The sequence below is a fragment of the Tenrec ecaudatus genome, chromosome 8 (assembly GCF_050624435.1).
Source record: "Tenrec ecaudatus isolate mTenEca1 chromosome 8, mTenEca1.hap1, whole genome shotgun sequence".
Classification (NCBI taxonomy): domain Eukaryota; kingdom Metazoa; phylum Chordata; class Mammalia; order Afrosoricida; family Tenrecidae; genus Tenrec; species Tenrec ecaudatus.
In genome coordinates, this window is record NC_134537.1 from 20,711,947 (window position 1) to 20,732,585 (window position 20,639).

Genomic DNA, 20,639 nt, shown 5'->3' on the forward strand with positions numbered 1-20,639 from the left:
GTGTGTTCTGTTGCCCACAGAACCACTATGTGTCAGAGCTGACGCGAGGGCACCTAACAACTGCTGACATTGACAAGTATCACTCAGGCATACTTTAAAACGTAAACTCAAAATATTTAGGCGGTTGGGCTCCTTTCATGGCCTGACTCCTTATTCGAATCCTGCTGTACTGTAACCACATCTTCCTCAGCTTAGCTCGGTGGGAAGCATGGGCACAATGTTAATTCCTCTTGGACTCTAGAAGCTGGGTCTTTGTGCTTTTGACGAGATGATGTACACCATCCCGGATGTGACCCTTCATACAAACCTGGACTCTTAACAGGGAGGGAATTCAGGGAGGGGTAGTGGGCAAAATAAGGCACCTGGGTGGTATAGTGGTTATGCATTGGGCTGCAATCCACACGGCCAGCAGTTCGAAACCACCAGCAGCCCCTTGGTGGGTAGGGGAAGAGACAGGGCTTTGTACGTCTGTAAAGTCTTGGAAACCCAGAGAGTCGCTATGAGTCAGTATTGACTGGATGGCAGTGATGTATCCAGTTCCTTGAAGGACTTTCTCAAACGACACTGATTCTCTGGAAGGTTTCGGTTCCTGCCCCGCCTCCTCAGGAGCATCTGCGCTTCTCTGGGCTCCCCTCCAATCCCATGACTCACTATTCATGTCCACTATCTCCTTAAGGTGTATGAGGGAAGAAACCACAATATTAACTAAAAAGTGTATACCACTGGCTCTTTCAAGGAACCAGGAGTCATTGGCAGGTAAGTGTTGGACTAGTAACTGCAAGATCGGAGGTTGAAGCCCACTACCTGCTCTTCGAAAGACAAGGCTGTCTGCTCCCGTAAAGATTTATAGGCCCGGAAACCTGTATATAGCATTACTCTTGAGTCTATGGGCAGGAGCCCTGGTGGTGGACTGGTTATGTTGGGCTGATAACCACAAGGTCAGCAGTTCAGAAACACCAGCCTCGTTGTGGAAGAATGATGAGACTTGCTACTTCTGTAAAGATCTGTAGTCTTGGAAACGCACAGGGGCAGTTCTACCCCACTTTGGAGTCACTATGAGTAAGATGGACTCAGTGGGAGGGGATGTGTTGAGTCCGGGGCAATGGGTAGGTGTTCTCGGGGAAGGAGGGGGCAGTAGCAGCAGCACTTAGGAACTCAGGATGCAAATACTCACTCTCAGATGTCTGTATCAGAAACTCGGGAAGCAGGGGTGGAAGGTGGGGGTGAGGGGAACAACCAACAATCAGTGCTTAACAAGCTCTCCAGCTGATTCTGACATACCCTAGTTTGATAACCATTGGTCTCAATCCTTTAGGAAACTAGGGCAAAACACTCTTTTTTTTCAAAATCATGTTATTGGGAACTAATACAGAATCATATTGTTCCACAGTTCAATTACATCAGGCAGGATTGTACAAATGTTACCACATCAGTTTCAAAACATGCTTTTCCTTCTTGAACTCCTTGACATCAGCTCCCTTTTAACCCCCACCAAAAAAAAACAACCTTTTGATTCTAAATATAAGACTTACATGCAATAATCTTTTTTCATACGACAAAATACCCACCATGTATCTTTAGCATTAACTCACGAAGTAACTTGGTGCTTCTCTTTATCTCTAAGCTCACTACCAACTGCCTGGGGCTGGGTGTGTCTTAAAAGTTTGCAAACAGCCCTGGTTGATGGTTACACACTGGCTGTTAACCACGAGATCAGCAGTTCAAAGCCACCAGTCACTCCTTGGAGAAATAGGAGACATTCTATTCCCATAAAGAGATATAATCTAATAAAAAACAAAAGTTACAATCTTGGAAACTCATGGGGCCAGTTCTGCCCTGTCCTGCAGAGTCGCTATGAATAGGAATCAACTTGCTCACGGAGTTTGTTTCGTTTTGTTGGTGTTAGGAATAGGAGGATAGGGAAGGGGGCATGGGTGGCTAATTGCCTTCTGTCCTGTGAAATCAGAAGAACTGGGTGGTGTCTGGTTACCATTACCAAACATTTGATTCCAGATTCTATAAAAGAATTCTCATGAAAACGAATTCTCATGAATTCTCAGGAAAATTCTCATGAGAAATGCAAATCAGAATTCTAGATGAGCTCCCGAGCTCTAGATTCTCTGGTACCAAGGGGCTGGATGAATGCCTGAGATAGCTGTCCTGAGATCATCTTTAAACCTTCAATCACAAATATCCCCTGAAGACATCTTAAAACCAAAGAATCATTTAGGTCAACAGGAAGAACCCTGTGGTTCCGTGGCATTAAACTGCTAACTGCAAGGCCAATAGTCTGAAACCACCACCCCGTTGTAAGGGAGACAGAGGGGGCTTTCTACACCCATAAACACCAACCGTCTCAGAAACTCACATGAGTAGTTCCATCCTGCCCTACAGGATCACTATGAGTCAGAAACCCCTGGGGGAAGTGAGTTTAACGGGAAGAATTAGCTCAGAAAAGGACAGTGAGGCTAGGATCACAACTCTTAATAGTGCAACCAATGTCTCAATTGTATATGTAGAAACTGTCGAATTGTGGTATGTTTTGCTGTCTATGTTCTCAAAAAAGTAAGTAAAATTTAGAGGAAAAAACTATAAGTGAAAGAATTTGGATCCTGAAATGCTAACGGTGATTTTTTAATATATTTTTATTTTAACAGAACCTAAAACCTTACGAGGTTGTTTTCTCAATAAGGCCCAATGTGACCATTTTCACACATAGTTATATACCAAGCCATAAGAACAAGTTCTTAAAAGCGCTGTAAGGACCCCCAATAAAAAGATTTGTCTGCTCCCATAAAGCGTCACCATGAATCAGAACTGACCTGGTGGGGGACTTTGGATAATAATCATGGTTTAGTTATTGAACAGAATGGCATGGGTGCAGAACATATATTGAAGTGGTAAATTCCGTGACCCAGTAAAATGTTATGCATGAGCATGTTTTTTAAGTGAGCAGGAATTCATGGAATGAAAAGCAAATGGATTTTCTTTCCTGCATATTTTCACATTTATGTTTTATACATTAAATATTTCATCCACTGTATTTCAGAATTCTGGTTTCTACTTTGTATTTGTAAAAGCTGGAAATTTAAGTCTTGAGTTCTTTAAATAAATTTAATTAATTTTTTTCATTAAAGGAATAAGAAGGGGGAAAGTCAGGAAAAGATAACAAACCTAAAGTTACATTAACATTAGGCACAGCATGAAACACTGATACAGAGAGCATATTTTATTTTAATTTTTTATTAACCATAATAAATTGTTTACATGTACAGATTAAACTCTTTTTAAGTGACCGGGTACTATTTACATAAACACTGGGACTTGGTGATAAGGGTAAAACTTTCAATAATATTCATTCGCAATGGCAGAACCAGCCTAACACATGTCATAATACAGGAAACGGCATTAAAATCGTAATTCTATGGTAGTCTTGGGCCACCATTTATTGGGCACCCTCAAGGCAAGAGAGGGTCCAATGACCGCTCTATACTCATTGATACAGCAGTCATCTATTGCATCTCACACCAGAGAGCTTCAGCCTAAGTCCCAGGGCTACAGGTGAGTTTAAGGTAAATCCCAGTTCACCTAGTCCTGGTGTACCTTAGGAAGGATGCTGCGTGCTTCAAAGTACATAGGGTAAAATCCCAGGATTCTATAGTACAAAGCCTGAGTCATTAAGGGCTGGATAAAAACCAGGTCAAAAGCAACCAATTTAGGAACACAGTACCAGGCATATTCTCTTCTTGGATTCTATATAAATATTAAGCATTTTCTCCCAATGGGAGGTTGCTCGTGCCCATTTCCTAACCTACAGAAATGAAATCGCCTCTACAAGACATACACCCCACACGCACACAGGCTCCATCTTGAGTAGAAGTTTCAGTAAAGTTTGCTTATCACTCTCACCAGCGTCTGTGGATTTGGGGTGACCTTAGTACGATTTTTTATGGCAGCAACTGAATGGTCTTCTCCCTCTCCCCACATCTTGAAAAAATGACCTTGGATGAGGTGAGGTCTCCTCTTCAAGGTGGTTGCTAAGATGTTCATGCCCTGATCTATGGCTCAAGGACGCAAGACAGCGTCTCGACCTAGTTGCTTGGGAGAGTGAATTAGGAGATCACAAGACCTAGAAGTGGTATTTATCCTGGTGTGTAAGAGTAGTGGACTCATATAATAAATCCTTTTGTGACTAACTTCATTCAACATATTGGTTTCCAGGGCCATCCATGTCATGAGGTGTTTTCTGGTTTCTTCTCTGGTTTTCAGGGATGCATAATATTCTGTTGTGTGTATGTACCAGAGTTTCTTTATCCATTGTTTTCAGCTTCTTGCTATTGTGAACTGTGACGCACTGAACATGGGGGAGCAATACGTCTGTTGTGTTCTGGTTGCTGTTGTTGTTAGGTACCATCAAGTCAGCTCCGACCCACGAAGCAGATCAAAACACTGCGTGGTCCTGCGCCATCCTCACAATTGCTCTTATGCCTGTGTCCATTGATGCAGCCACGGTGTCGATCCATTTTGTCAAAGGCTTTCCACTTTTTCACCACCGCTCCCTTTTACAAAACAAGATGTCCTCCAGAGACTAGAGGGAGCTCTTACGGTGTAGTGTTTATAAGTTGGGCTATGATCTGAAAGGTCTGAAGTTCAAAACCACCAGCTACTCTGTGGGAGAAAAGGTAGGACTTTCTATTCTGGTAAACAGTTAAAATCGCAGAAATTCACAGGGGCAGTTCTACCCTGTCTACAGGGCTGCTATCAGTTGGCATTGACTTGATGGCAGTGAGTTTGGTTTGACTTTTTGGGGGGTTTTCACTTTAACAAGTATGAGGTTCCTTAGCAGGTACTGATCCCTCCTGATGATATGTTTAAATTAAGTAATCATCCTCACTTCTAGTAAACATTCTGGCAGTACTTCTTCCAAGAGATTTATTTGTTGGTTCTCTGGCAGTGCATGGTCTATTTAATTTTATTCACCAAATCAACTCACAAATGCCATCGAGTTAATTATGACTCATACTGACCCTATAGGATGGGATAGAACTGCCCCTGTGGGCTTCCAAACCTATAAATCTTTACAGGAATACAAAGCCTCAGCTTTCTCCAGAAGAGTGGCTGGTGGTTTTGAACTGTGGACCTTGTGGTTAGTGGTCCAATATATTCACGAATACCATTAACTAAATGCATCAATTAATATTCCTATTTCCTTATCTATTGTCCCGTTTTCACCCGCAGTGACTGGAAACACCATGGGTTGGGCCAGAGACATCTTTGCTTTTTAACAATTTAGATTTCTTTTGCAGATTTTCCCAGTAGATCACTGATGGTGTAGCCAACTAAAATGAAATTTTTGACAACTTCTGATCTTTTTTCCATTTGTCATGATGCTGCTTTCTGATCCAGTGGTGAGGAATGTAGTTTTTCTTTATGTTGGGGTATAGGTCAAATTGTAAATGCCTCGAGTCCCTTTCCCTCGCGGAAGCAAGGTTATGCTGTGTCACATTGCCGCAGGTAGTTACGCCGCGGCTCACCAATCTTGAATACATGTTCTTCATTTACCCTTGTTCTAACAGTTGCCCCTGGGTCTGCATAGAGCTTCCACAGGAGCACAATTAAATGCTCTAGAATTTAAATTTTTGAGAATGTTATCCACAATCTGCTATGAACCACATAGTTGAATGCCTTTGCACAGCCAATAAACACAGGCTAACATCTTTCAGCCAAGATCCATCTATAATGTTATTCCTCACAACGCATCCTTTTCTGAGTCCAGCTTCAACTTCTGACAGGTCAGTGTATTGCTGCAATCCTTTTTGAATGTTTGCAATTCAAAATTTTACTGAAATGTAATACAAATAATATTGTTCAATAATTCCCAAACTGTTGGATCGTCTTTCTTGGGAACAGGTACAAATAGGGGTCTCTTCCAGTTGCTTGGCCAGATAGTAGCTTTCCACATTTCTTGGCATAGATATATGGAGTAATTTCAATGTGACATCATTTGTTGAAATATTTCAATTGGTGTTCTGTCAATTTCTGGAACCTTGTTTTTGTCTATACTTTCAGTGCGGCTTAAACTTCCTTCTAATACCCTGGTTGTTGTTTTGTTTTTTAGCATGTGCTACCTCCTGAGATGGCTGAACACAGACCAGTTCGTTTTGGTACAGGGTCTTTGTGTCCGGCTTCTTTGGACGCTTCCTGCATTATTCAATATTTTGTCCATAGGATCCTTCCATATGACATCTCTTCAGTTCTTCGAGCCTGAGAAAGGCTGACTGGTTTTCCCCTTTGGATTTCTAACTCCAAGTCTTTGCGCATTTGCTTATCATGATAATTATTATAGTTTGTCTTCTTGAGTCGACCTTTGAAATCTCTGGTCACCTCTTTCACTTCATCATTTGTTCCTTTTGCTTTAGCTACTGTACATTCAAGGGCAAGTTTCAGAGTCTCCTCTGACATTTATTATTTTTTTTCTCTTTCCATCCTGTTTTTTTTTTTTCATGACCCTTTGGTTGCTTCAAGTATATCTTTTGATGTCATCTGACTAGTCTGTTGTTTGGTCATTAATGCTCAAATCTATGCTTGACACGGACTATCGTTTCACCTGCCATGTACGCAAGGTCCTATTCCGACTCTCTTGAATGTGTTTGAATTTTCTTCAGCATCAACTTGAACTTGCATGTGAGCAATTGCTCATCCTATTCCACAGTCAATCCTGGCCATGTTCTATCGGATGATATTAAGCCTCTCCACTGTCCCTTTCCTTAGACATAGTTGATTGAATTTCTGTGTATTCCACTCAGAAAGATCCACATGTACAAAATTCCATCATGGACTCTCCAGCTTCATTCCTTCCACCAAGTCTGCATCATCCAAGTCTAACTTCTCCTTCTTTGCTTCCAAGGTCCACATTCCAACCACCAAGAATTATGAAAGCATCTTGATTGCATGTTTGATGAATTTTAGACTGCAGACATTGGTAAAAATATTCCCTTTCCTTATCTTTGGCACTAGTCATTTGTGCAAAAACTAGAGCGATAGTAATATTAACTGGTCTACATCGTAGGCTTATCAATATGTTCCTATCACTGACAGTATTGTCCATCAGGATACATCTTGAAATAGTCTTTTTAATGATAAATGTGACGTTGTTCCTCTTCAGTTTTTCATTCTCAGTACAACAGACGATGTCTGTCAGACTTAAAATTACCATTCTCAGTCTGTTTCAGCTCACTGGTGCCTACGATATTGATCTTTATGCATTTCATTTCACTTTTTATAACTTCAGATTTTCCTGGATTCATACTTCGTCATTCATACTTCAACAGGACCACACACTGATTATTACTAGATAATTGCAGTGATTCCTTCTCATTTTGAGTTATGCCATGTCAGTAAAGGAAGGTCCTCAAAGCTTTGCTCTGTCCACATCAAGACTGACATCACGTTGAGGAGGCAGCTTAAGGTAGTTTATTGTGCCAACCTGGCTAATAAACACATGTGGGGTTAAATGGCTCAGTGAGCCTCGCCTTTCTAATTCTCAGATCTCTTGCTTTGTGATGGTCGGATCAGGGTGCAATTGCCTTGGCCAGTTCCCTGCTTTAGCTGGCAAGGCTCACTTCCTGCAAGATATCCCCGAGGAGAAGCCACATGGACCTACCTGGATACAGCAGCCCTGGGTGCTGGAACAGTCGTGTGAAGGAGTCAGACTTATGGGCTAATGTTGGGCTTGTGTAGCACTGGGTTGGGCTGTTTTCTTGATGTGCACTTACTCTTTATATAAAACTCTTATATAAAGTCTCTAAGTCCGACACCAATCCACAGAGCCCTCCTCCTTCTCACAAAACACACACAAAGGGCTCATCTTCTGGTACTCTATCACCCAATGCGTTGTTGATCTTCAGAATGTCCTAAATGTGAGAGTTGAATCACCTCTTCCTTCTTCTTCGTCTGGCAATCTGGAGCTCTTATGAGAACGCACACCTCTGCGGGAGTAGAGACCATGCTGACCTTTGCAGTTAGCAGCACCAATGCATGTCATCAGCCACTCCGCCACCAAGACTCCTTTTCCAGTGGCTAGAGGAACGATGTCCCTTTCTGGTGACTCTGGGGGAAGGTCTTTGTCTCTTTTCAGGTTCTGGTCTTCAGTTCCTTGTCATCTTCACGTGGTAGGGCATCTATCTCCCTCCCCTACCTGCTTGTGTTTCCTTGCTAAACCTGCTCTTTTCTGTCTCCGAGAGAGACTGTTGTAAGCCACACACAGCCTACTGGTGCTGCTCTGTTATCCTACCACAGAACACCACTCCCAAACTACAAAGACAGGGATATGGGTTAGGATTTACAACATGAAATTTTGAGGGGACACAAGTCAATCCATAACCCAGTCCTAAAACTAATGACAAGGCACCTCTACTGTCTGAATTCCAAATGTGAGCTGTTAGGAACATAAACGATGATTATGCAAATTATAAATCATGGCCCTTGTGGGTCCCCCTTCTCATGACTCCAAGCAGTACTGCCACCTCTTGTTTTGTTTTTCATATAGAGGACCACATGTAGTTCCTTTCCATATCAAATCGCAAAATTTGTCTTAATTTTCACAACCTTGGGTGCATATTACGTTGGGTTATATCTGCAAAACAGTTTTAATCCATTCCTGTTAGGATGAAAGCTTGCCGGCATGGAGGATGTCAGATTTCATCCAACAAATGCTTATTTGTGCCTCTTGGCACCACGACCCTTCTCACTTACTTGCCGCCTTGACTTCAGAGGACAAAGTATGGCGTGTGCAAATAACACGTGTACGAAAAGGCGATTTCATGAGATTACACCTTTTAAAAATATAAATGAATAAAAGTTACCAAGAATAAGTAGAACTAAGACGCTGTCTTTGCTTTCCTTTTCTAGTTGCTGATTTCATTCTTTCTAACAGAAAGTCATTAAGCCGATGTATAAAATAGAGCTTCCGTGGCTTTAGCAATTACCAAGCAAGTGTACCATGTGACCTTGCTCTGAATTGAGCAGACACACATCTGTTACTTCAGCACCAAATTGCACGAGTTCTTTACCAGAATGTCATATGCTTGCCATCTAAGATTTAGACCAACAGCTAATTAACCACCCAGACTAGTGTGATGTGAGATTCCACCTTCGCCCCACCTGCCTGCCCCACCACTAACTAGTGTTCTCAAAAACCACCAGTCAAATGGCCTTTAGCTGATTCCGACTCACAGAGACCCTACAGGACAGAGTGAGACTCCCCTTGTGGGTTTCCAAGATCGTCCATCTTTGTCCCTTGGAGCTGCAGGTGAGCAATGTGGGGTTAGTAGCCCAATGCATAACCCGCAACGCCACCAGGGCTCCTTTATCTCTGGCAGAGGGCTTGAAGAGTCTATCCAAGGTAGGCCTCTAGTCATTTTCCCTTGTGTTGTGGCTCCCTGGTTTTCCTCCAGATGTTCTTGCCCTACAACATTATCCTACAATGCCAGTGTCACTCCGTCATCAACACCCATTCCTCCAGCTGCTTCGTATTACTTCTGATGCTTAACCAGCACATCACGGCTGCCTCGTCATCATTCTCTACAGCTGTACAAAGCCGGTCCTTCACTAACAGGAGAGTTGGCTCAGAGCCACAGATGCAGTGTACAGCGCAAACCCTCTTCCTCTTCTTTGTATCTTAGGGGAAAGAGTCTCCTCTCGCTCTCACTCGTTTCTTCCTGAAAACTGCCCGAAGCAGCGCATCGAGAAACCCAAGAATATAGGGAAGATCTCTTGTTCATAAATGTTAATTCTCATAAAGGGTCACACATAAACATAAAAACAAATCTCTGAGCTTTAAAAAAAGTTACATATCAGCTTTTTCTTCTTCTTTTTAGATGATGTGGCATGGAGGAGTCTATATTAAAAAAAATAATAATCCTCTCATCCAACAAATTCCCTAAGGGACAACTTAACAAGTCATGCACATAACAAAGATCCCTGGTTGACACCAATTTTCTTAATTACCTATCCACCATGGTCTGCTTAATATGCATGATTTAATTAAAGAACAGAAAGGTATTTAGAATCCAGAAGTATTTCTTTTATAGAAAGTCAGAATTTTTTAAAAGTCAGAATTTAAAAATAATAATAATAATTTCCCGACAAAAACAGGTCACTTTACTATAAAGCTGAAAAATAATTGCTGTCTATACAGTCCCGATTCAGAGCAGCCAGGAGAACAGAGGAGAACTGCCCGTGGGGTTTTCAAAGCTGTCAATCTTTGTGGATTAGACGGCTACCTCTCTGCAGCTGGTGAATTAAAACAATACACCTTTTCATTAGCAAGAGCTTAACCACGGTACCACCGGGGCTCCTCCTTCATGGACTAGAAGGGATAAAGTCTGTCTGGAGTGTGTTCAGGGGAAAAAAAAGATTAAGAGCTGAGAAATAGTCTATGTGGAATGTTTGAAAGAAAAACAAATTTTGACACAAAGTAGCTCTATTTTTTTTATTGCCATGAAAATATATACAGCAAAACCAATTCAACAATTTCCAAAATATTCCACACAAGCCAGAGACACTGCTTGCCCTCTTCATGTTATGAAAGCGTTGCAAGTGTCCTTTTCCAAAGTATGCTACCCCCATGAACGAACTCAATATGCCCCAAAGAGAGACTCCGCCCCGCCAAGCCTTCACCACGGCTAACCGCTGGGAATCCTGGGTTTCTGTGGGTTGGCTTATTTCAGACGAGTCAGATCAGACCATATGTGTCCTTTGGGGACCTGCCTTATTTCATTGGGCAAACGGTTTTGTCGCTTCAGCCACGCTGTGATGTGCGGCAGAACCTCCTTTCCCTTTCTGACTGAGTAATATGCCATCGTACGTATAGGCCACGTCTCCCTTACCCATTCGTCTGCTGAGGGGCATTTAGGTTGCTTCCACCTGTAGGCTGTCGTGTACATCACTGTGAGGACCACTGGTACAAGGTGTTCCTGCTTTCACTTCCAGGTGGAGTGCTGTGTGTATGAAGCTCTAAGTTCAACTTTTGAGGTGCCATCAGGCTGTTTCCGAGGGGCTATGCCTCTGTGCCGCCCCATGAGCAATAGGTGGGCGTTCCAGCTGCTCCCCCACTTATCATCAACAATGCTTTTCCATTTTTGTGTTCATTGTTCTTCTAATGGGGGTGAGGGGGCATCTCACGGGGGTTTTGATTTGCATCTCCCTGGTGGCAAGGAGCCTTGGTGGCCAGTGGGTTACCTGCTGGGTTGCAAGGTCAGCAGTTCAAATCCACCAGCTGGATTTGAGAAAGTAGTGGCTGTCTGGTTTTGTAAAGAATTACAGCCTTGGAAATTCTGTGGGGGCAGTTCTGCTTTGTCCTCTGGGGTCACTGCATTGGAATGGACCGCAGAGCAGTGGGCTTGGTTGTGCTTTTACCACAACAGTGCGCGCCCGTGATTATTTTTCTCCATTCCCAAATCCAGTGGAGGATTATGCACTGCAATGTGCTGCTCCTATGTTTTAACCGTGCTTTTCTGTCACAGTCCCGCGCCTCGTGCTTTTCAGGACATTGGCGTATTTGAAGAGTCCAGCCCATCTTCTATGTAATCTTTAATTTAGCTTCCGCAGCTGTTTCCTCATGATTAGATTCTGGCCCTCTATTGCAGAAATATCACAGAAAAGGAATGATAGCCTCAGTTCAGCCGCATCAAGAGGTACATGCTGCTCCCATTATTGGCAATATTAGCGTTGACTACTAGGTTTCGGTGGTATCTGTCCAATTTCTCCACCGTAAAGTTAACATTTTGATCTTTGTAAGGAATCTCTGGAGATATCATTTGAGACTGTAGCCTTGCTTGATCAAGCTTTCTCCATTCATGATACCTGTTTGATCAATATTGCTGAGATGGTTACAAGAGGTGATTTTTTAAAAAACATTTTATTAGGGACTCATACAACTCTTTATCACAATCCATACATACATCAGTTGTATAACGCACATCTGTACATTCTTTGCCCTCCTCATTTTCAAAGCATTTGCTCTCCACTTAAGTCCTTTGCATCAAGTCCTCTTTTTTCCCCTCCCTCCCTGCTCCCCCCTCCCTCATGAGCCCTTGATAATTTACAAATTATTATTTTGTCATATCTTGCCCTGTCCGGCGTCTCCCTTCACCCCCTTTTCTGTTGTCCGTCCCGCAGGGAGGAGGTCACATGTAGATCCTTGTAATCGGTTCCCTCTTTCCAACCCACTCACCCTCTACCTTCCCCGTATCACCCCTCACATCCTGGTCCTGAAGGGAATCATCCGCCCTGTAGTCCCTGTGTCTCCAGCTCCTATCTGCACCAGTGACAAGAGGTGATTTTTCAAATTAAAATGTCCCCTTCTTTCTTGTTTTATTTTGTACGGACTTGCGCGTTCTCATTTGATTTAAGTGAAAAATGTCCCAGATTTGGCAGACAGAGGAGGTCCTTCCAGTAGTTCCCATGTCCTTTTGGTGTGCCTTCATCATTTCTGAGCACCTCCTTACCTTGTCACACAAGATGTTCCGGCTCGAACTATCCCAGCTCTGGTATTACCTATTTCTCTACGGCATTTTGGTTCTATTGACTGGAGAATATTTTGACACCAATATATGGTCACTAGTGTACTCATTGCTACTAAGGTGTGGTAGTTACATACTTTCATGTCAACTTGTTGTAAGGTTATAAGGATGGAGTCTAGCCTGTCAATCAGGTCTTAACCAATCATGCCTCTGTGTGGGCACGGTCTTCTCCTGAGGCTTCTGGGAACTCCTATCTTCCTCTCTGGAGGCAGGACACATACTCTCTCTGTTAGACATCCTGTTGACAAGCCAGATGGAGACACACTGATGGAGCTTGAGCCCTGGAGCTGGAGGAGACATGTGGCAACTCACACAAGCGTTGAGACGCTTCCACTGATACTCGATCCACAAGACCTACTACCCACTAGCCTGTGATCCTCCTGCATTCAGCACCATTGCATGTGCTGTGTGAGTCTAAAGAATTTATGGACTAGTATCAAACATATGGACTAATATCAGACTTATGGACTTGATCTGGACTGGGCTGGGATGTTTTCTCAATATATAATTGCTCTTTTATATAAAACTCTTTTTTAAAAAAATCATTTTATTGGGGGTTTGTACAGCTCTTATCACAATCCAGACATCCATCCATTGTGTCAAGCACATTTTTACATATGTTGCCTCATCATTTCCAAAACATTTTCTTTCTACTTCAGCCCTTTCATTCTTTTTTGGGGGGGAGGGGTGTCAGGAATATATAGATTTTTATAAGTCATTTTATTGGGGTAAAGCTATTTCTTATACACATATGAATGTCTATGAATGTTTCTCTCGTCAATCTGGACTAACAGATACGGTATCATTGTTTCTATGCCCCCTTGCCAGACGGAGTTAGGATATATGTATGCATACGTCATGCGCTCACAGGGACTCCTCTGTCTCTTCCCACAGCAAGAACCCAGGCTCCTACATATCAATGCATTTACTCATTTGCTCAGTCTTACAATACACACACAGAACTGACACACCCCTACTACTACAAATAACAACTTGCTTTACATCATTCAAGGGAGCCCTGGTGGCACAGTGAGTCGCTGGACTGCTGACCACAAGGCCAGCGGTTCAAACCTCGGGTGCTCCTCGGAAGGAAGATGAGGCACTCTTCATCCATAATGATTGAGTGTCAGAAACCCTGAGTCCATCCAGAATTCAAGAGTTTTCTCTCTTTTTTTGTAGTTCTTTTAATCTTTAGAGTAAGTGTATATGAGGAGGCTTCAAAAAGTTCATGGGAAAATGGAATGGAAAGATAATGGGATTTTCCACAAGCTTTTTGAAGCTGTCTCCTATTATATCAGAGCTTAAATCCTCAAGCACCTCATCTGTGGAAGGCTGCAGGCTTCTGTGGGAGCCCTAACTCCACTTGGAGTCTTGGCTTCAACTCAGACTCTACTGGAGACTACTTTCTGGCCATTCACCAGCCCTGCAACAGCTTTGCCTGCGGGAACCTTGCCTGCACGTGTCCTTCATGATTCACAGATTCGAGCCATCAAGTTTGGGGGTACTGGCACACAAGACTCCAGGTGGCATGGTCATGAGTCATATGGTCATGAGCCATGTGGTCAGAGCATTAGGACCAACCCTGTAAACGTTTATAATCACCCACACGCACACAGATCAATAGTGGTCCTTCTCCTGACCGCGCCTGCAGTCCTGCCTTCAGGGTGATAAACAGATCTGGTATCCATCATGATTTTGTGATGGTTTCCTGTGGTTGATGCTTAGCCCGACGATCATGGAGTAATGCATTAGGACTCCATCGTGGCTTCATGCTGATGGCTCTCTAATCTGATTTGTCTGTGTCTTCTTTCTGTCTTGTCTAAAGCTTAATAAAGGAACCTCAATAGAATATGTTTGAATCTAGGGTCCTTTTCCTCTCAGAACATAGTCAAAGTCCTGTGTTTAAAACATGCTTGAATGGATTTTTTTTTCCTACTGAATGTTTATACTTATTCTTGAAATACAGATGGTCCATTTGCTGGTTTGTACTCACTTTTGGATGGGTTTCCCCAATCCTTGTTAATTTTATTTTTGAATATGTAAAACATTAAGAAGTTCCCCAAACTTAAAATTATACAAAACTGTAATATGCAGAGCAAAGCCATATCCTGTTAACCTTTTTGCTCCATCTGTACCCATTTACTAACGGTAACTAAATTCACTACTTTGGGGTTATCCTACCATAGTATCTTTTTGTGTTACATAAAAATTGAACTTAATCAGGGAAGAACAGAGAAATGGGGCCATTGCTGGAACCAAACAATGCATCAGTAATTTTAAGATGGGAGACCAAGAGAATGTTCACATAACAAGGCAAATGATTTCAAGGAGACAAAGTGAAGATGCAGAAGAGAAGATACAGAGAAATGATACCTATAAACTATCTCCTGATTTAATTTGAGGGAAATGACAGGGTCCTTATATTCCACGTTGGGAGAAAGATGAGGTTTTCTACTCCAGTAAAGAGTTACGGTCTCAGAGACCCATTGGGGCATTACTGCCCTGCCCTCTGAGGTCACTCTGAGTCAGAGCTGGCTCAGGGGCAGTGAATTTGGTTTGGGCATGTTCCACATTAGATTTCTATCCAGTTTGTAAACTTCCAAGTCACTGGGTAGCACACACAGGTCACACTACCAGCTGCTACCTGAAGACTAGAGATCAAATCCACACCGAGAAGCATCAGACATGAACGCCAGGCGCTTCCTTCAGGAGAAAACCCTGCAGTACCCAGTGCTGTAACTCGGTGCCACCATGCATCAGAATGTGCTCGGCAGCAACGGGCCATTGGTAGTGCTGTTGCCAAGGACCTGCATTCAAATAGGGTTATTATTTTGGAAATTCAAAACCAAACTCACTGCCGTTGAGTCAATGCCGACTCACAGCGCCCTCAGAGGATAGAGTAGATCTGTCCCAGGAGGTTCCAGAGATTGTAGAAAGCCTCCTCTTCGTCCACAGGGGTGACTAGTGGTTTCGAACTACTAGCAGCCTAACGTGTAATCCACTACACCATCTGGACTCCTGTTAGTCTCAATAGGAGAAATTCTGCCCTTGCAAGAGGGAAGCTTTGAACTTTGAACAGGACACTTGTTCTACTAGGGGAAAAGAGACTCCAATTCAAATATATTTTGCAGAGACGCATCTACTAAGTCGTTCACAGGACACCAAGAGAAATGAATCCTCTCAAAGCAGAGCACCAGCATCCTGGCCTCCACGGGATGCACAGTAGCGATGCTGCTTACAATAACTCCCGCCCGCAAGTCAATTCTGACCCACAGCATGCCTCTAGAACAGGGCAGACAGGCCCCTGTGAGTTTTAGAAACGATCCCTCTTTTTTGAGAGTAGAAAGCTTCTGCTTTCTCCTGTGCAGCTGGCTGGTGGTTTAGAACTGCTGACCTTGTGGTCAGTAGCCATCAAGGCGCCCTGCTGCATACACAGGGCATGTAAACAAAGGACGCTGTCACAAAATCAGGACTGGAGGCAGATAAAACCCATCACATCGGCGGGACTCCCAAAGCAGGACAGGACTCTGATGGGGATAAGTACACTGTTGTGAATTAGACATGTTTATGGGATTCCTTCTGAGGCCCTCGTTCCATCTTGTTTGAGGCTTGACTCAAAACCATGTGACCTCAGCATCCCAGTTTCTATCAAGGGCACACCCAGGTAGCAGACACTCCCTCAGAGGGACAAGCTTTTTACATTACCGGCTAATGGTCAGAACAGTCACAATGGAGGCTGATTCAGAATGGATTTAGGATTCCACTGTAACCCACAGCCTCAGAGGGGAAGCTGTGATCAGAGGGGAAGCACTATAACTTAACCAGAGGTAAGAGAGTAGCTGGTGTGAGGAGCTGAAAAGCAATGGGGAAGGATGGTAGGGCTCACGGTAAACAAACAAACTGACATCCACATGTGTCCTGGACACCTCACGCACATGCTGACCAGTTATGGGGGCTCACTCCTCATGCCCTGGCATTCAGTGCCACACAAAGAAACCAGCATGGGCCTTGGAGACAAGAGGGGCTGAACCTTAAATTCCCTTTGAGATACTTAACAACTGCACAGTGCCAGGCAAGTTACTTACCATCAACATCACTGAGATGTAATTTCCTCACCAAGTTATTACGAGATATAAACAGAATCACATATAACATGGTCCCTGGTCCAGAACGGGTATAAAGTAGTCCCTATAATAAATAGAGATTAAACTAATGGGTACTTCCCCTCCCAGGGGGAAAACAAGAAAAACATGAGTGAAGGGAAATGGCGGTTGGTGTAAGATGAAAATAATAATCATTTATAATTTATCAAGAGGTCAATGGGTGGGAGAGAGGGAGGAAAAAAAGAGCTGATACCAAGGGCTCAAAGAGAAAGAAAATGTTTTGAAAATGATGATGGCTACAAATGTGCTTGACACAATGGATGGAAGTATGGATTGCAATAAGAGTTGTATGAGCCCCCAATAAAATATTTTTAAAACACACGAAATAATAATATATAATTGATCAAGGATTCACAAGGAAGGGAGGGAGGGTGAGTAAGGGAGGGGGGGAAAGGGGCAGCTGATACCAAGTGCTCAAGTAGAAAGAAACTTTTGGAAATGTTGTCGGCAACATATGTACAAGGGTGTTTAATACTATTGAATGATGGATTGTTATAAGCTCTGAAAGAACCCCCCAATATAATGATTAAAACAAAACAGAAAACAACTAATGGGCAAGAGAAAGAAAACCAGTTGCAGCTAGTTGACATCAATAATGGTGCCTGAGAGAAGTACGCCATCTCAGGCACGCAGAAAAACGGCCACCCGTCTAGTTCCAATACTTAATTTTCAAAGTGCCCAGAGTTTATTGTTTAAAACACGAAAGTATGTGTTGACAAACATAACCAAAAAGTTAAAAGAAACCAATTCTACATGCTAAAAAAAGACCGACAGGCACCCAGCGGTTCTCAACCTGTGGGTCTCGACCCCTTTGGGGGGGGAGACGACCCTTTCACAGGGGTCGCCCAATTCATAACAGTAGCAAAATTATAGTTATGGAGTAGCCATGAAAATAATTTGTATGCAAGGGTCGCGGCATTAGGAAGGTTGAGAACCACTGCCTTAGAAGAACCTCATATAAAGCCTGTGCCTCACAGAGAAATATGAATGCAGCTCAAGCCACAGAAACTAATTTTATCCTTTCCCAAGTGTGTACACACACAGAAGGGTGTCATTGTTGCTCAATACAACGACATTTTAAAGCTTTCTATTTTCGTTTCAAATTCCTCTCCAAATGAAAATGCAACATGGGAAAAAAATCTTGAAGTGACTGTTAAACAAATCCTGAAATAAGCCAGAAACTTCCAGAATCTAGGCTAAACCCCAAAGCCTCACATTGATGAAGAGTCTCAAAATGTGCCAAGGGTCTCGATGCATACGATTTCAAATGGCTACAGAGCACCTTGACAGACAAGAAATGACTGCCCTGCCAACTTAAATAAGCGGCCTTGAGGGTGCAAACAAAAAGATGGCGAGTTCGTGCACACCCGGAGTCGGGGATCGAGCTGGTCGCCTGCTTCCTGAAAGATGGACAGATGGGAAACCCTATGGGGACAGTTCTACCCTCCGTGCGTCACAGCGAGTGGGGATCTGTTAGCAGTGTGTTAGGGTTTGGGTAATCAACAACCGAACTCCCAAAAAGCCAGCCCTGCGGGCCGGGTGCTAATCCGCGTCACCCTCACCGCAGAGAAACGGAGCAACGGGGAGACCAGGGCAGAGAGCGATGCAGCGGTAACAAAGCTGCGCTTCCACGGACACATGGACGCTCGCTCTGTCCCCCTGTAACTTTGGGAAAGTAGCTCTTCCTCTCCAAACGGCCACCGCCAGCCGAGCGTGAGAGCGCCCTGCGCGCTCTGCAGACGGGGTCCGGCGGGAGGAAGGGCTTGGGTCCTTGGCCCAGGCTCACGAGCATCCCCCATTCCCTCATTGCCCGGGCATCCTTCAGAGAGACACGGGACACGCACCCGCTGCACGCGTGGGGAGGCGCACGCCCGGCACAACTTGCCCAGCTCTCTCCACGCTCCCTCCTCAAGCACCGTTCGAGACCCTCCCGAAGACCCGCGGGTTTCGGGGGCGCCCGACCTCGGCCTCTCTCGGGGGAGGTGGCGGGGCTCGGGGCGGAGAGCGAGCCCACCGCTCCTCCGACGCGAGCGAGCGGCCCAGGCGCGGCGCCGGGCACGGCGGAGCCACCGCTCCCCGAGCTGCAGCGGCGCGCGGCCCGGCGCCCGAGCTCCGTCCCCTCCCCGACGCCCGGAGCTCCGTCCCCGACGCCGCCCGAGCGGCCCCGCACGCCCCCGGCGGGCACCCGCCAGTTCCCGGGCGAGCCGCCGCCCGTGCGCCGCCGGCCACCTACCTGCAAGGCGCGGGCACTCGCGTCGACCGACCGGGCGCCGTCTGGGTCCGCGGCGGCTCGGGGGCGTGCAGCCGGCGTGCGGCGCGCGGCGCGCGGAGCCCAACGGCGGAGACTCGGCGACCACACCCAGGGCCGCGCCGCCCAGCAGGCGACTCCGCGGCGCGCCGGCGGGGGCTGCGGCGGGGTGGGGCGGGGACGTGGCGGCGGGCGCGGGGCGCGAGGCACGAGGCGCGGGCCCGGCAGGAACCGGCGGCGGGCACGCGCGCGCGCAGGCCCCGGAGCGCGCTCCCCCTCCCTCTCCGCCTCCCCGCCGGGGCGGGGGGCTGGGGCTGCTGGCGACGCGGAGCTTCTGCTTCCTATTTTCTCTCTCGCTTCCTGCTCGAAGGAGAAGAGCGACCGCGATTCCCGAGCAGTTTCAGTTTCTCGGTGGCGCGGCGCCGGGACGCCCGAGCGCACTTCTGCGTCGCGCCCGTCGAAAAAGAGCGTGGCCAGCTTCCTCCCGGGCTCTGCACCAGCTTCCTCTGGGCGCGCCAAGTGGGGTTCGGGTCCAAGTCTCCACCATCCCATGTAGGTTTCACATTCCAGGAACCTCAAAGTCCGAGCGAGCGGAGGCCAGTGTCGCGCCCAACTGCGTGGCCAGCCCAGCTCTGCCATCCCTCTGGATAGGGACCACCCTTGTGACCCTCCTCTCGGGCCTCACCGCCTGTGAATACCTGCTTCACCCAGCGGCTCAAAACGTTCAATCACCTGTGGCATTGTGTGTCCCAGAGCCGGTGCCTAACCAATGATCAAGACTCGCAAGTTATTGTTACTATCTCCTCAGAGGCCTCCCGCAGAGTCCTCGTCCCTGCACGAGCTAAAGGCCGCAGGCAAGCTCAGTGGACGTCATGATTTCACATTTCTCTGAGTTTTCATGCTTAACGTGTCATAAAAGAAGTGAACAATCTGTGCGGTTTGCTCCCTCCGAAGTCAGTACCCCTGGGAGCAGTCTTCCTCTCCCCACCCCCATCTTTCTTCTAAGTTAATTCCAGTTTGACAGACTGTTGCTATAGCATTCCTTCTCTGACGTCAAACGATTTAAAGAAACAGCCCTGGGTAAGGACTTTACAGGAGTTCTTTGTGCCATTGCTGTGCTGTGCGGGGAGAAAGGTTTCAATGGATCCTGTGAGAACTTGACACCCCCGCAGCCTTCCATTTCTCCTGCTGCTGCCGCTTCCCACTAGCACCTGGAATACATCTCTTAGTACTTGAAGAGGGAGGATGCTTTGCACCCCGCGTGCACCGTTTGAGAAAGTGAGACCCTTTTGTGGAAAAACCAGACCATGCAAAAGCCGAGCGGAAAGAATGCTTCTGGGAGGTGGCAAGAATGGGCTGTGACCTCCCTCCCCAAACTTTTACTTTTCTTAACAAGGGATGCTCCAGCCCTTCCGCCTCCCACTCCCCCAACCTTCCCACCCCCAGCCTCTAAGAAGGAGGAACAATTGCCAACTCCCCTTTTGCCATCAAGGAGTCAGCAAAAGTTTGCTGGGAGCTGGTTGAAAGAGCGAATGGTGTGTATATATACCATTTATAGATTTTAATTTTAAAAGCTGATTTTAGGAGTATGCAAAGGGATGTTACGATTTAACCAGCACCTGCTGGATACCAGACTGTCTGCTT

At 45.5% G+C, this 20,639-nt stretch overlaps 1 protein-coding gene across 2 annotated transcripts in view; it reads right to left on the bottom strand.

Moving 5' to 3' along the window:
* GNB4 (G protein subunit beta 4) overlaps positions 1 to 19,157 on the bottom strand; it is a 54,116-nt gene extending 34,959 nt beyond the window's left edge. The window contains exon 1 of one of the 2 annotated variants that reach the window (XM_075556072.1): positions 18,981 to 19,157. The gene's annotated coding sequence lies outside the window, so the exon portion shown is untranslated. The remainder of the gene's footprint in view (positions 1 to 18,980) is intronic. The other variant, XM_075556071.1, reaches the window with a different exon arrangement.
* Between the last annotated feature and the right edge of the window lie 1,482 nt (positions 19,158 to 20,639).